The sequence below is a fragment of the Pimephales promelas genome, chromosome 12, assembly GCF_988280905.1.
Source record: "Pimephales promelas chromosome 12, fPimPro1.hap1.1, whole genome shotgun sequence".
Taxonomy (NCBI): domain Eukaryota; kingdom Metazoa; phylum Chordata; class Actinopteri; order Cypriniformes; family Leuciscidae; genus Pimephales; species Pimephales promelas.
Genome location: NC_142780.1, coordinates 27,500 through 39,958, shown reverse-complemented (window position 1 = coordinate 39,958; position 12,459 = coordinate 27,500). Strand labels below are relative to the sequence as shown.

At 41.7% G+C, this 12,459-nt stretch overlaps 1 long non-coding RNA gene across 1 annotated transcript; it reads left to right on the top strand.

Annotated features, from left to right (window-relative positions):
- Nucleotides 1–3,467: 3,467 nt before the first annotated feature.
- Nucleotides 3,468–11,109, top strand: LOC148976898 (uncharacterized). The gene is made up of 3 exons (XR_016145890.1): nucleotides 3,468–6,098; nucleotides 6,243–6,306; nucleotides 6,408–11,109. It is a non-coding gene; the product is annotated as an uncharacterized LOC148976898 (long non-coding RNA).
- The last annotated feature ends 1,350 nt before the right edge of the window (nucleotides 11,110–12,459 follow it).

The window sequence follows — 12,459 nt, the reverse complement described above, 5'->3', positions numbered from 1 at the left end:
TGGCACCGACACAACACCATGGATCACACAGCGGAAGACACGAGCCAGGACCAGAGCTAGAACCTCTCCGCCGCCCCTCCCGGTCTTTGAGATCTCGACCCGGAACCGCTTCTCCCCTCTTGGTGAGTCGGAACGAGACTCCACCGTGATCATGGGCACGTCCATGGTCTGTCATGTCCATGCTACCTCAGGTAAGGATAAGGTGCGCGCTTACTGCTTTCCTGGTGCTCATGTTCTTGATGTTGCTGCACAGGTTCCTGAGATCCTGAATGGTGATGAGCGCGTCGGAGCTGTTGTGCTGAATGTGGGAGCGAACGACATCAGGCTGAGGTTCTGAAGGACTACAGGAACCTGATCGAGACGGTACGCAACACATAGCCTGAAGCAACGATCGTGTCTGGACGGCTTCCCACGTACAGACATGACTAGTAAGTCAAAGTCCAAATCACAGTCTTTGTTGTCCAAACTTAATTGATATGCTTTGTGTGAACATTATATTGAAACTGTCTATTCCTCGTTTAGTGACGCCTGTGCAGAGACGACTCTGCCTGTGAGCTGCTGGATCGGCGTCAGCGCTTGAAACATCACAAGCCGATGTTCACAAGTCAGTGGTTGGTTACTCTTTGACTCTGACTTCGTCTACTCCATGCATTTCTCTGCCCAGGAGGACGCGATCATCTCTGGCTTCATTCATTCCGGCACCGACACAACACCATGGATCACACAGCGGAAGACACGAGCCAGGACCAGAGCTAGAACCTCTCCGCCGCCCGGAACTGCTTCTCCCCTCTTTGCGATTCGGACCGCGACGCCACCGATGTCGCTGCACGGTTTCCCGAGGTCCTGAACGGTGATGAGCGTGTCGGAGCTGTTGTGCTGAACGTGGGAGCGAATGACATCAGCCTGAGGTTCTGAAGAAGTTCTACAGGAGCCTGATCGAGACAACGCAACACATCGCCTGAAGCAACGATGATCGTGTCTGGACCGCTTTCCACGTACAGACAAGGACAGGAAAGGTTCAGTAGATTATTTGCACACACCTAATAAATAGTAAGTCATAGTCCAAATCACAGTCTTTGTTGTCCAAACTTAATTGATATGCTTAGTGTGGAACATTATCTTGAAACTGTGTCTATTCCTCGTTTAGTGACGCCTGTGGAGAGACGACTCTGCCTGTGAGCTGCTGGATCGGCGGTCCGCGCTTGAAACATCACACACCGATGCTCACAAGTCAGTGGTTAGTTACTCTTTGACTCTGACTTCGTCTACTCCATGCGTTTCTCTGCCCAGGAGGACGCGATCATCTCTGGCTTCATTCATTCCGGCACCGACACAACACCATGGATCACACAGCGGAAGACACGAGCCAGGACCAGAGCTAGAACCTCTCCGTCGCCCCTCCCGGTCTTGGAGATGTCAACCCGGAACCGCTTCTCCCCTCTTCGCGAGTTGGAACGCGACGCCACCGTGATCATCGGCACGTCCATGGTCCGTCATGTCCGTGCTACCTCAGGTAAGGATAAGTTGCGCACTCACTGCTTTCCTGGTGCTCATGTTCTTGATGTTGCTGCACAGGTTTGTGAGATCCTGAACGGTGATGAGCGCGTCGGAGCTGTTGTGCTGAACGTGAGTGCGAACGACATCAGGCTGAGGTTCTAAAGAAGGACTACAGGAGCCTGATCGAGACGCAACACATCGCCTGAAGCAACGATCGTGTCTGCACTGCTTCCCACTTACAGACATGACAAGCAAGTCAAAGTCCAAATCACAGTTTTTGTTGTCCAAACTTAATTGATATGCTTAATGTGGAACATTATATTGAAACTGTGTCTGTTCCTCGTTTAGTGACGCCTGTGGAAAGATGACTCGATGCCTGTGGGCTGTGAGCTGCTGGATCAGTGGTCAGCACTTGAAACATCACATGGCGATGTTCACAAGTCAGTGTTTGTTTACTCTTTGACTCTGACTTCATCTACTCCATGCGTTTCTCTGCCCAGGAGGACGCGATCATCTCTGGCTTCATTCACTCCAGCACCGACACAACACCATGGATCACACAGCGGAAGACACGAGCCAGGACCAGAGCTAGAACCTCTCCGCCACCCCTCCCGGTCTTGGAGATCTTGACCCGGAACCGCTTCTCCCCTCTTGGTGAGTCGGAACGAGACTCCACCGTGATCATGGGCACGCCCATGGTCCGTCATGTCCGTGCTACTTCAGGTAAGGATAAGGTGCGCACTCACTGCTTTCCTGGTGCTCATGTTCTTGATGTTGCTGCACAGGTTCCCGAGATCCTGAACGGTGATGAGCGCGTCAGAGCTGTTATACTGAACGTGGGAGCGAACGACATCAGGCTGAGGTTCTGAAGAAGGACTACAGGAGCCTGATCGAGACGGTATGCAACACATCGCCTGAAGCAACGAGCCTTGCACATCTAACCCTTTCTGTGTCTTCTTTAAATCTTTTCTAGATTTTATTTTTTCGACTAAGTTTCACTAGTCGTCTTCTAATTGATTTATCTTTAAAAAAGAAAATACATTTCTAATCCTTAAGCATATCCACGCACACGCTATTTAGTAGGTGCTTAACTGTTCAATTACTGGCCAGAATTGAACAGTTAAAGCCCCACGCTGGGTGCCATGTTTTACGGTGTGCACTTTAAACTTAACACCTTTTAACCTTATTTATTATCCTCAGGTTAGGTCGAGTAAGTCAAATATGCCCTAAATCATAAGCATTCGAATGGTATTTACAATTGTTCAGATGACTTCTCTGTGGTCAGTTCTTGCTTAAGGTTTATTAACACTGCTAGACGATTACTTGTAATTAGCATTAGTTATTTACTACTGTAAATATTCCAGAAATAAAAGTTAGGCTCAAACTTAAATTCTTCATGCTCCAAAACTCTGGAATCTACTCCTGTATAAGGGAAATCATATGGACATCAGCTATGCTAATTATTTCCCATCTGTTTTCTGCTGTTATCTTGGGACGCTTGTCCCGAGAAAAATGGCGTTTGTCAACTCCAGTTTGTCGGAGCTGCTGTACTGCACGTGGGAGTGAATGACATCAGGCTGAGGTTCTGAAGAAGTTCTACAGGAGCCTGATCGAGACGGTATGCAACACATCGCCTGAAGCAACGATCATCGTGTCTGGGCCGCTTCCCACGTACAGACAAGGACAGGAAAGGTTCAGTAGATTATTTGCACACGCCTAATAAATAGTAAGTCAAAGTCCAAATCACAGTCTTTGTTGTCCAAACTTAATTGATATGCTTAGTGTGGAACATTATATTGAAACTGTCTATTCCTTGTTTAGTGACGCCTGTGGAGAGACGACTCTGCCTGTGAGCTGCTGGATCGGCGGTCAGCGCTTGAAACATCACACACTGATGTTCACAAGTCGGTGGTTAGTTACTCTTTGACTCTGACTTCGTCTACTCCATGCGTTTCTCTGCCCAGGAGGACGTGATCATCTCTGGCTTCATTCACTCCGGCACCGACACAACACCATGGATCACACAGCGGAAGACATGAGCCAGGACCAGAGCTAGAACCTCTCCGCCGCCCGGAACTGCTTCTCCCCTCTTTGCGATTCGGAACGTGACGCCACCGATGTCGCTGCACGGTTTCCCGAGGTCCTGAACGGTGATGAGCGTGTTGGATCTGTTGTGCTGAATGTGGGAGTGAACGACATCAGGCTGAGGTTCTGAAGGTCCACAGGAGCCTGATCGAGACTATGCAACACATCGCCTGAAGCAACGATCATCGTGTCTGGACCGCTTTCCACGTACAGACAAGGACAGGAAAGGTTCAGTAGATTATTTGCACACACCTAATAAATAGTAAGTCACAGTCTTTGTTGTCCAAACTCAATTGATATGCTAAGTGTGGAACATTATATTGAAACTGTGTCTTTTGCTCATTTAACGACGCCTGTGGAGAGATGACTCTGCCTGTGAGCTGCTGGATTGGCGGTCAGCGCTTGAAACATCACACGCTGATGCTTACAAGTCAGTGGTTAGTTACTCTTTGACTCTGACTTTGTCTACTCCATGCGTTTCTCTGCCCAGGAGGACGTGATCATCTCTGGCTTCATTCACTCCGACACCGACACAACACCATGGATCACACAGCGGAAGACACGAGCCAGGACCAGAGCTAGAACCTCTCCGCCGCCCCTCCCGGTCATGGAGATCTCGACCCGGAACCACTTCTCCCCTCTTCGCGAGTTGGAACGCGACGACGCTGTGATCATCGGATCCATGATCCGTCAATACCGTGCTACTTCAGGTAAGGATAAGGTGCGCACTCACTGCTTTCCTGGTGCTCATGTTCTTGATGTTGCTGCACAGGTTCCCGAGATCCTGAACAGTGATGAGCGCGTCGGAGCTTTTGTGCTGAACGTGGGAGCGAACGACATCAGGCTGAGGTTCTGAAGGACTACAGGAGCCTGATCGAGATGGTATGCAACACATCGCCTGACGCAACGATCATCGTGTCTGAACCGCTTCCCTCTTACAGACAAGGACAGGAAAGGTTCAGTAGATTATTTGCACTAATTGTATTATTAATGTCATTGTGTAATGAACAGAAACTGCTCTTTGTAAATAATTGGAATCTGTTCTGGGAGAGACCTAGGCTCTATTATGCTTCACCTCAGCAGAATCGGAGCGGCTGTTCTGTCGGACAACATCTTCAAGACGTTACACACCTAATGACTAGTAAGTCAAAATCGCTCCTTTGAAAGGAATGTTTCTCCTGGTTCCATCTCTTGGACTGATGTCTCTGCCTGTAAGGCTATCTTTTGCCATCCTAATATACGAGAATCAGCCCATGTATATGGTTGTATAAAAGTCATGCTGGATTTTTCCTGGGCTTTTGCTGTCATAGCTTAGCCTCTTTGGAATAGACTTATTAGACTTTCAATCACCCTTCAACCCTTCATTTCTTATGTGCATCTAACCCGTTTTGGGTGTTAAATAATCTTTTCTAGATTAGCATCTTTTTTTCGACTAAGTTTGTCTAGTCGTCTTCTATTTGGTTATGTATCTTTTTCTTTTTTTTTCCAAAAAAAGAAAATAAATGTTTAATCCTTATGCATATCCACACACATGCTATTTAGAAGGCACTTAACTGTTCAATTACTGGCCAGAATTGAACAGTTAAAGCCCCACGTTGGGCACCATGTTTTACGGTGTGTGTGCGCTTTAATTTTAACACCTTTAACATTATTATTTTTTTATCCTCAGGTTAGGTTGAGTAAGTCAAATCTCCCCTAAATCATAAGCATTCGAATGGTACTTACAATTTGTTCAGATGACTTCTCTGTGGTCAGTTCTTGCTTAAGGATTATTAACGACACTGCTAGACAATTGCTTGTAATTAACATTAGTTATTTATTAATGTAAATATTCCAGAAATAAAAGTTAGGCTCAAACTTAAATTCTTGACGCTCAAACTCTGGAATATCCTTCCCGATATGGTTTGACGCTCTGAATTGCTGTCAAAGTTTAAAACTAGACTAAATGCGCATCTCTTTAGCCAAGCATTCACATACTGCTTACCTTTTATTCCTGTTGAATCAGATCGAATGCTTTTAATACTTTAAAACTTGAAGAGTCTGTAGGTTACTTGTATAGTTTGCATAGTATTTACAGTCATTACTTTTCCTGTGTGTATTGTGTGAATGATGGGTGGTTGGGCAGATATTGTGTTATTGCGGTAGGTGGTATGCCATACGGAACTGTTGCCAATGAAACGCATTACCGCGACGGTGGGGCTCGACAGCCTTAGTCAAACGGGTTGGCGCGTATGGTTGGGTTGTGGAGAGTTTGTGAGTGTTTTTTTAACATCTACTCCTGTGTAATGGAAATCATTATGAACATCAGCTATGCTAATTATTTCCCATCTGTTTTCTGCCGTTATCTCGGGACGCTTGTCCCGAGAAAAATGGCGTTCGTCAGCTCCAGTTTGTATCCAGCCTCTCATGGAGACTTCAGATGCCCCAACACCTGCAATGAGAAGACTAAATGCCTGTGAAGAGACGACTCAACACCTGTGAAAGATGACTCGACGCCTGTGGAGAGACGACTCAATGTTGGTGATATGTTATGCCCTTAATATAACATGATTAACTAAATGTAATTTTCCATGTACTTTTCTGTAATGCACTTTCCGTAAAGCTGCTTTGAAACAAGTATTGTGAAAGGACTATACAAACAAACTTGAATTCACTTGCAGGGCCAACAGACACAGAGCTTACAGCGGGGGAGCTTCACTGCAATGCAGACAGGTGAGCATACAGGTACGTAATCCTCTTCTTTAAGTGACAGACAGAGAACTTACGGCTGGAGGTTTCACTGCAAAGCAGTCAGTTAAGCGTTCACTACGTGTCTCTCTTCACAGTGGGCTGCCAGATAAATACACTCAATGGTCTGTGAAGTACAACAATGTTAGCCTCTTCTAATGCAGTCAGAATGTGATGGAAAACTCCGGTAAGAAGTGGACATCCAGGGGTTTAGGTTTACACTTCACACAGCAAACAGTGCATCACATCCCTTCATCTCAACAATTCAGCACTCAGTGGGAAATACTCATATATGGCCGTCGCCCTTCTTCTGAACTGGCATTCACATCAAGAGGTCCCACAGACACAAGAGAGAAGGATGGAAATTGATTTGGACTACTCATGATCTCTCACAAATGATCTTCTGTCCCATGGTTACCTCCTTCTCATTGAATCAGCCTGCTCTTTCTCCCAACTCACAGCACTGTGCCCGTTCGCCGGCCCCACTTCCTCTTCACCACGGCTCACACTTTCTCTGAGAACACTTCTCCCAAAACAATGCCCCGTTTGGTCTGTACTTCCTCCTTTTATACTCCTCTAATCGCAATGTGTCCCAATCGCGAAGCTTTACTCCCCATGCACAGCTGCCAGTGACGTTTGGCTGACCACCCCTTTTCGGGGATTTTTTTGCGCTACCCTGGAACTAGCCCGGTGTTCCTTTTTTTGGGTCCGGCGGGAGGCAATCACGGCGAACATTAGTTCCGCTTTGTTAGGGACAAAGTTGGATTTTGTCACCCCGTGACGTACTTTTTCAAAATTTACAATTTTATATTTGTGCATTTTCCTATCATTTGCATTTATTTTATTTCTTCTAATTTCTTCTTTATTTCTTCATTTATTTTATTTCTTATTTTTTCTAAGCCAATTGTTTTTCAAAGCCTGTTGTTTTTTGTTTATGATTTAATGTCTTCCATCATCTTTCATTTATGCTATTTTAATGTTAGTAATTATGCTGTTCTATGTTCCTGTCCAATTGACTATTTTATGCTGATAGGGTTTGACTTGTGTGCATCTTGACTTGTTTGACTTGAGTGGATCTTGACTTGTTTGATTTGTTTGGGTCTTGACTTGTGTTTGACTTGTGTGGATTCTGACTTGTGTTTGACTTGTGTTGATCTTGACTTGTGTGGGCCTTGACTTGTGTTGATGTTGACTTGTGTGGATCTTGACTTGTGGGTCTTGACTTGTGTTTGACTTGTGTGGATCCTGACTTGTGTGGGTCTTGACTTGTGTTTGACTTGAGTGGGTCTTGACTTGTTTGACTTGTGTGGATCCTGACTTGTGTGGGTCTTGACTTGTGTTGATCTTGACTTGGGCTTGACTTGTGGGTCCTGACTTGTGTTTGACTTGTGTGGTTCTTGACTTGTGTTTGACTTGAGTGGATCTTGACTTGTTTGACTTGTGTTGATCTTGACTTGTGTTTGACTTGTGGGTCTTGACTTGTGCTTGACTTGTGTTTCACTTGTGTGAATCCTGACTTGTGTTTGACTTGAGTGGATCTTGACTTGTTTGACTTGTGTTGATCTTGACTTGTGTTTGACTTGTGCGGATCCTGACTTGTGTTTGACTTGTGTGGATCCTGACTTGTGTTTGACTTGTGTTGATCTTGAGTTTTGTGGGTCTTGACTTGTTTGACTTGTGTGGGTCTTGACTTGTGTGGATAATGCCTTCTATTGTCTCTGTAGCACAGGAGCACTTTTTAATAAAGAGAAAATGTATTAATGTCATGAAATTGATTGGACAACATTTGCTTTTTTGTATTTATGGCTTGGACACTTGTACCATTTTTAAGCCCCTTTTTCCCTTCTTAATACTCATTTTGTGTTATGACCATTTTTTTTTCTGGTCTATTTGCACTGATGATATTGTGCTTGTTTGCTATTCTTTGCATTTATTTAATCTTCTAATACTTCCATACCTCTGTTACCTTTCCCTTTAAACTACTTGTAAATATGCTCTTGTCCTATTTGTTTTAGTCAATTTTAGTTGTATAGTGCTTCTCAAAATAGTTTAAAAGTGTCTTTATGCCACTTAATTTTAGCCTTTGTGTTCCTTTTCATCATTTATATTGATTTGTCCTAGTATCCTCTTCGAATCCCTCATGTAAGTTTGATTGTCAAATGATGGCATTTGTTCATTATTTCTTATGTTTTTTTGAATTTGTCTTAAAAATTTTGTATTTTTACACTTTTGTAAAAAGTCCCTATTTTTGTGCCCCTTGCTTCATGCTCCTTTTTCCCTTTTGTAGAAATGTTAATGTTTTGTATTTATGCTGTTGATTGAATGTATTACATTGACAAATGTAAGGGAATACAACAGGCAATCATTTTCTTCTATACATAAATGTTTTGAAACAAACAAACAAAAAAAGATATGCATTAACTGTACTGTCATTTTAATGCATTGTAGTTTTAGGTCTTGCATTTTCATGGTCTGAAATTAAATATCTCCAACTTCTTAAATGTTACTGTTCAGAGAGAGACTGTGGGCTTTCTGAGAAGGAACATGGCATTCTTGTATGTACAGTCACTGCAAATCTTCACTACATTAATGCCTTTTATTATTTATACTTGTATAAAGCAAATTACTTGTACAGCGTTACAAAACACAGTCCTGAAACTGCTGCTGTTGTATTTATGCTTTAACCTCATGTATTTAAGATTTTTTTTATTGTCACAATGGCACTTTTTGTATCGGTGCATTTTCCCATCTTTTGTATTAATTTCATTCCTTTTTCTTGTCTTTCCCTTTTTTTTCCTAAGCCTATTTTTTTTTGTTTGATTTAATGTCTTCCATCTTTTATTAATGCTCCTGGTCTTAGTCAATGGGACAGGGCATAAAAAGGCTTTACCCTGTTCTATTTTGTATTGAAAGGAACTGCGTCAAATGGTTTGTCTGTACTTTTTGCATAATTATGCACTTGTTATTCTCTTACTGTCTTTTGTATGTTCGCATTAGTCTCATCATGCCCATTTTCTGCTTTGGTTCATCTCTGTTGTTGTGGTCACTTGTATTTCATGCTGCGATTTCATTCAGCCTGTTTGAATTTTGTTCTTCCCCTGATGGTATGGCTATCGGGTTCATGGGGTACTTGGTTCTCCACATTAACAGAAGTTAATGAAAATGAAGTTTCTTTTTAAGTGTTCAATTGTTGGAATTGGGTGGGTGGGACTTGTAAAGACAAGGGACTCGTCAAAGGACTTGTGGATCTTGACTTGTGTTAGACTGACTTGTCCAGGGTTGATTTCAACCCTTCACCTCATCAATCAACTGCAGGTGCAAATCAAAGTTACTTGAGCTACAATATATAGGGGTGTATCCCACTCACAAAGACAATTTCTTTTTTCAGTTTTTTTGTTTTTATTTATATTGTACTAAATGTAATTTTTGTATTTATGGTTTTGCCTCTTGTTCCATTTAAGATCAATTTTGTCCTTTTATTATCCCTTTCTATTTTATGACCCTTTTGTCTCAAATAACATACAAAAATAAAAATAAAAACCTAAATATACCATAAATGCATTTTTTAAAATATATTTCTTTCACTGGTTTCTAACATTTTCTGTCTGCTTTTTATGTTCTTGTTTGCCTTTCTTATATGCTATTGTTTTCCTTTCTTATATTGTAAAGCTTTGTACTGAAGTTGTAAACTTACTTTTTTGTATTTTGTTGCACTTGATTTTGTTTTCATTTTAATTTCTTTGTTTTTTTTTTACTTAGGTTAACAAAAGGCTTTAAACAGAACATGGAAACAAATATGGACCATAAACTGTGTTTCTACTCTTTTATGACTTTACTTGTGCCCATATTGTGTAATTTGGAACACCCCATTTGTGAATCGTAACCTTTTTTTGCATTTTCAAAATTACTTTAAGTTTTTGTGAGGTTTATAATCTGTTTTGGTTTATTTTGTGTTCCCATTAAACAGCTGGAGGGACCGGCCAACACAGGATAGACAATCCAGTCTGATGTCCTTCACACTCAGCCTCTCATTGATGCTGCTCCTCCCCCCCTCCTCTACCCGTGTCATCTAGTTAATGTGGCCTGTGTTTGTTTGTTGGCTACTTTCAGCCCTTTGGTTCATCCTTCATTTTACCCTTTACACCTTGAGTCCACCTTTGTGCCAAGCCCCAGACTTATGGCGGAGCTGGTAATCTGAGGCCAAAGACAGGTTGACAGAGTGAAAGTTAGGTTGATGCTCTATCAGGTCCTCCATGGGCAGTTATTGCCCTGCAGTGCAGTGGTCTTGTCTCTGCCCAGGTCCCCATCTCTAATGGCTCCATCTGAGTTGGTTGTCCACCGAGTTGTAACTGGCACATTCACCAAAGGTCCCCCCTATAATTTTATTGACTGTGTTTTGGCTCTACATCCCATCCTAAATCAGCTTTGTCCACTTGACTTATTTTTGCTACTTTGTATTGTTTAACCTTGTTTTTTGTATTTCAGCACATTTTAGGTTTTTTATTTTAGGATTTTTTTATGCCCTCTATATTTCAATCAGTCTGTCTTCTTTTTTTTCCTTTTGTACAGTATTTTATTTACTAACTTCTATTTAAACTTTGTTCTGTGCCCTTTATGGTCTTGTCTAAGCTATTCTAAGACAGAACAAAATAAAGTTGTTAAGCATAAAAGCTGCACGTCTCAGATTATTCTTCCTTTTGCATTCCTATTGCCCTTTAGTGTTTGTATTTCTGCTGTTTGCCTTTTATGCCTTTGCCAGTTAAGTCCCTTTTTTTTGCCCTGTTGTAGTGATTTTTACATATTTTTTCCTTGTGGTGATCGATTAAATTTGTAATACCCTTTATGCCTTAATGCTCCTTAAATTTTGTCTCTGCACTTATGTCCTTATCATGGTCTCAATGGCACTTTTTGCATTTGTGCATTTTTTTCCCATCTTTTGCATTTTGATCTCTTCCCTTGCATTTGAACCATCACTGCTCTTGTCTTTGCATTTTCCCTTAGCCTATTTTAGTTTTATTGGCTTTTTATGAGTGAATGTTTTCCATATATCTTTAATTTATGCTCCTTGCCTTGTAAGCCATTGTGCTGAAAAGTTTATGGCCCAGTCCCATTGACCATTTTTATGCCCATTCCTATTTTTCTGGAACAGTTGTATTTTGTATTTAAATGTACTTTATAAAAGGTTTGCCTTTACTGTGTGTGTTTTGTAAATGTATGTGCCTGTTTATATTCTGACTGTCTTCTGTATGTTCGCATTAGTGGCTGTCTTACTACACCATTTTTCTGCTTTGATTCATCTCTATGTTCTTGTGCTCATTTTTATTTGTGGCTGATGCTGCTATTTCATTCAGCCTGTTTGAATTTTGTTCTCCCTGATGGGATGGTTATTGAGTTTTCTGGGTACTTGATTAATTTTCATGAACTTCTGGAAAACTGGAGATCTTTCTTTTCAAGTGTTCAGCTGTTGGACTTGGGTGGGTGGGACTTGTGTTGTACTTCAGTGGGTGGGTCTTGTCCAAGGTTGATTTTCACACTGCACCTCATGAGTCTATCAACTGCAGGTGCAAATCAAAGTCACTTAAGCTACAATATATAGGGATGCCTCCTGCGCAGACACTTTTTTTTTCTTAAGTGTTTTATTTACATTGTACTAATTTTGTATTTATCTTAATTAAAGGGACAACCAAACTATGGTTTCTCCTCTTGTTCCATTTGACTTTCTATTTTATGACCCTTTTGTCTGTCTTTGCATTTATTTTATATTTAGATCTTTATTTTAAAGCATTGTTTTTATTGTTAATAAATACCTTTTAACTTGTTTCTTACATTATCTGTTACCTTTTATGCCATTGTTTGCCCCTTCTTATATTGTAAAGCTTTGTATGAAAGTTGTAAACTTGTCTTGTATTTTGTTGCACTTTGTTTTGTTTTTCATTTTAGTTTTTAAACATTTTCAAAATTACTGTAAAGTACTTGTCAGGTTATAATCTTTTTTTATAACCCATTATCCTGTGTTGGCTGGTCCCTCCAGCTGTTTAACCCCCTGAGCCCGACGGCGTCGTCGACGATGCCACACGTCACCTCCGATAAATGTTTACATAACTCGATGACAGATTTATCGATTTTCTTACCGTTTTTTCCAGCAGAAAG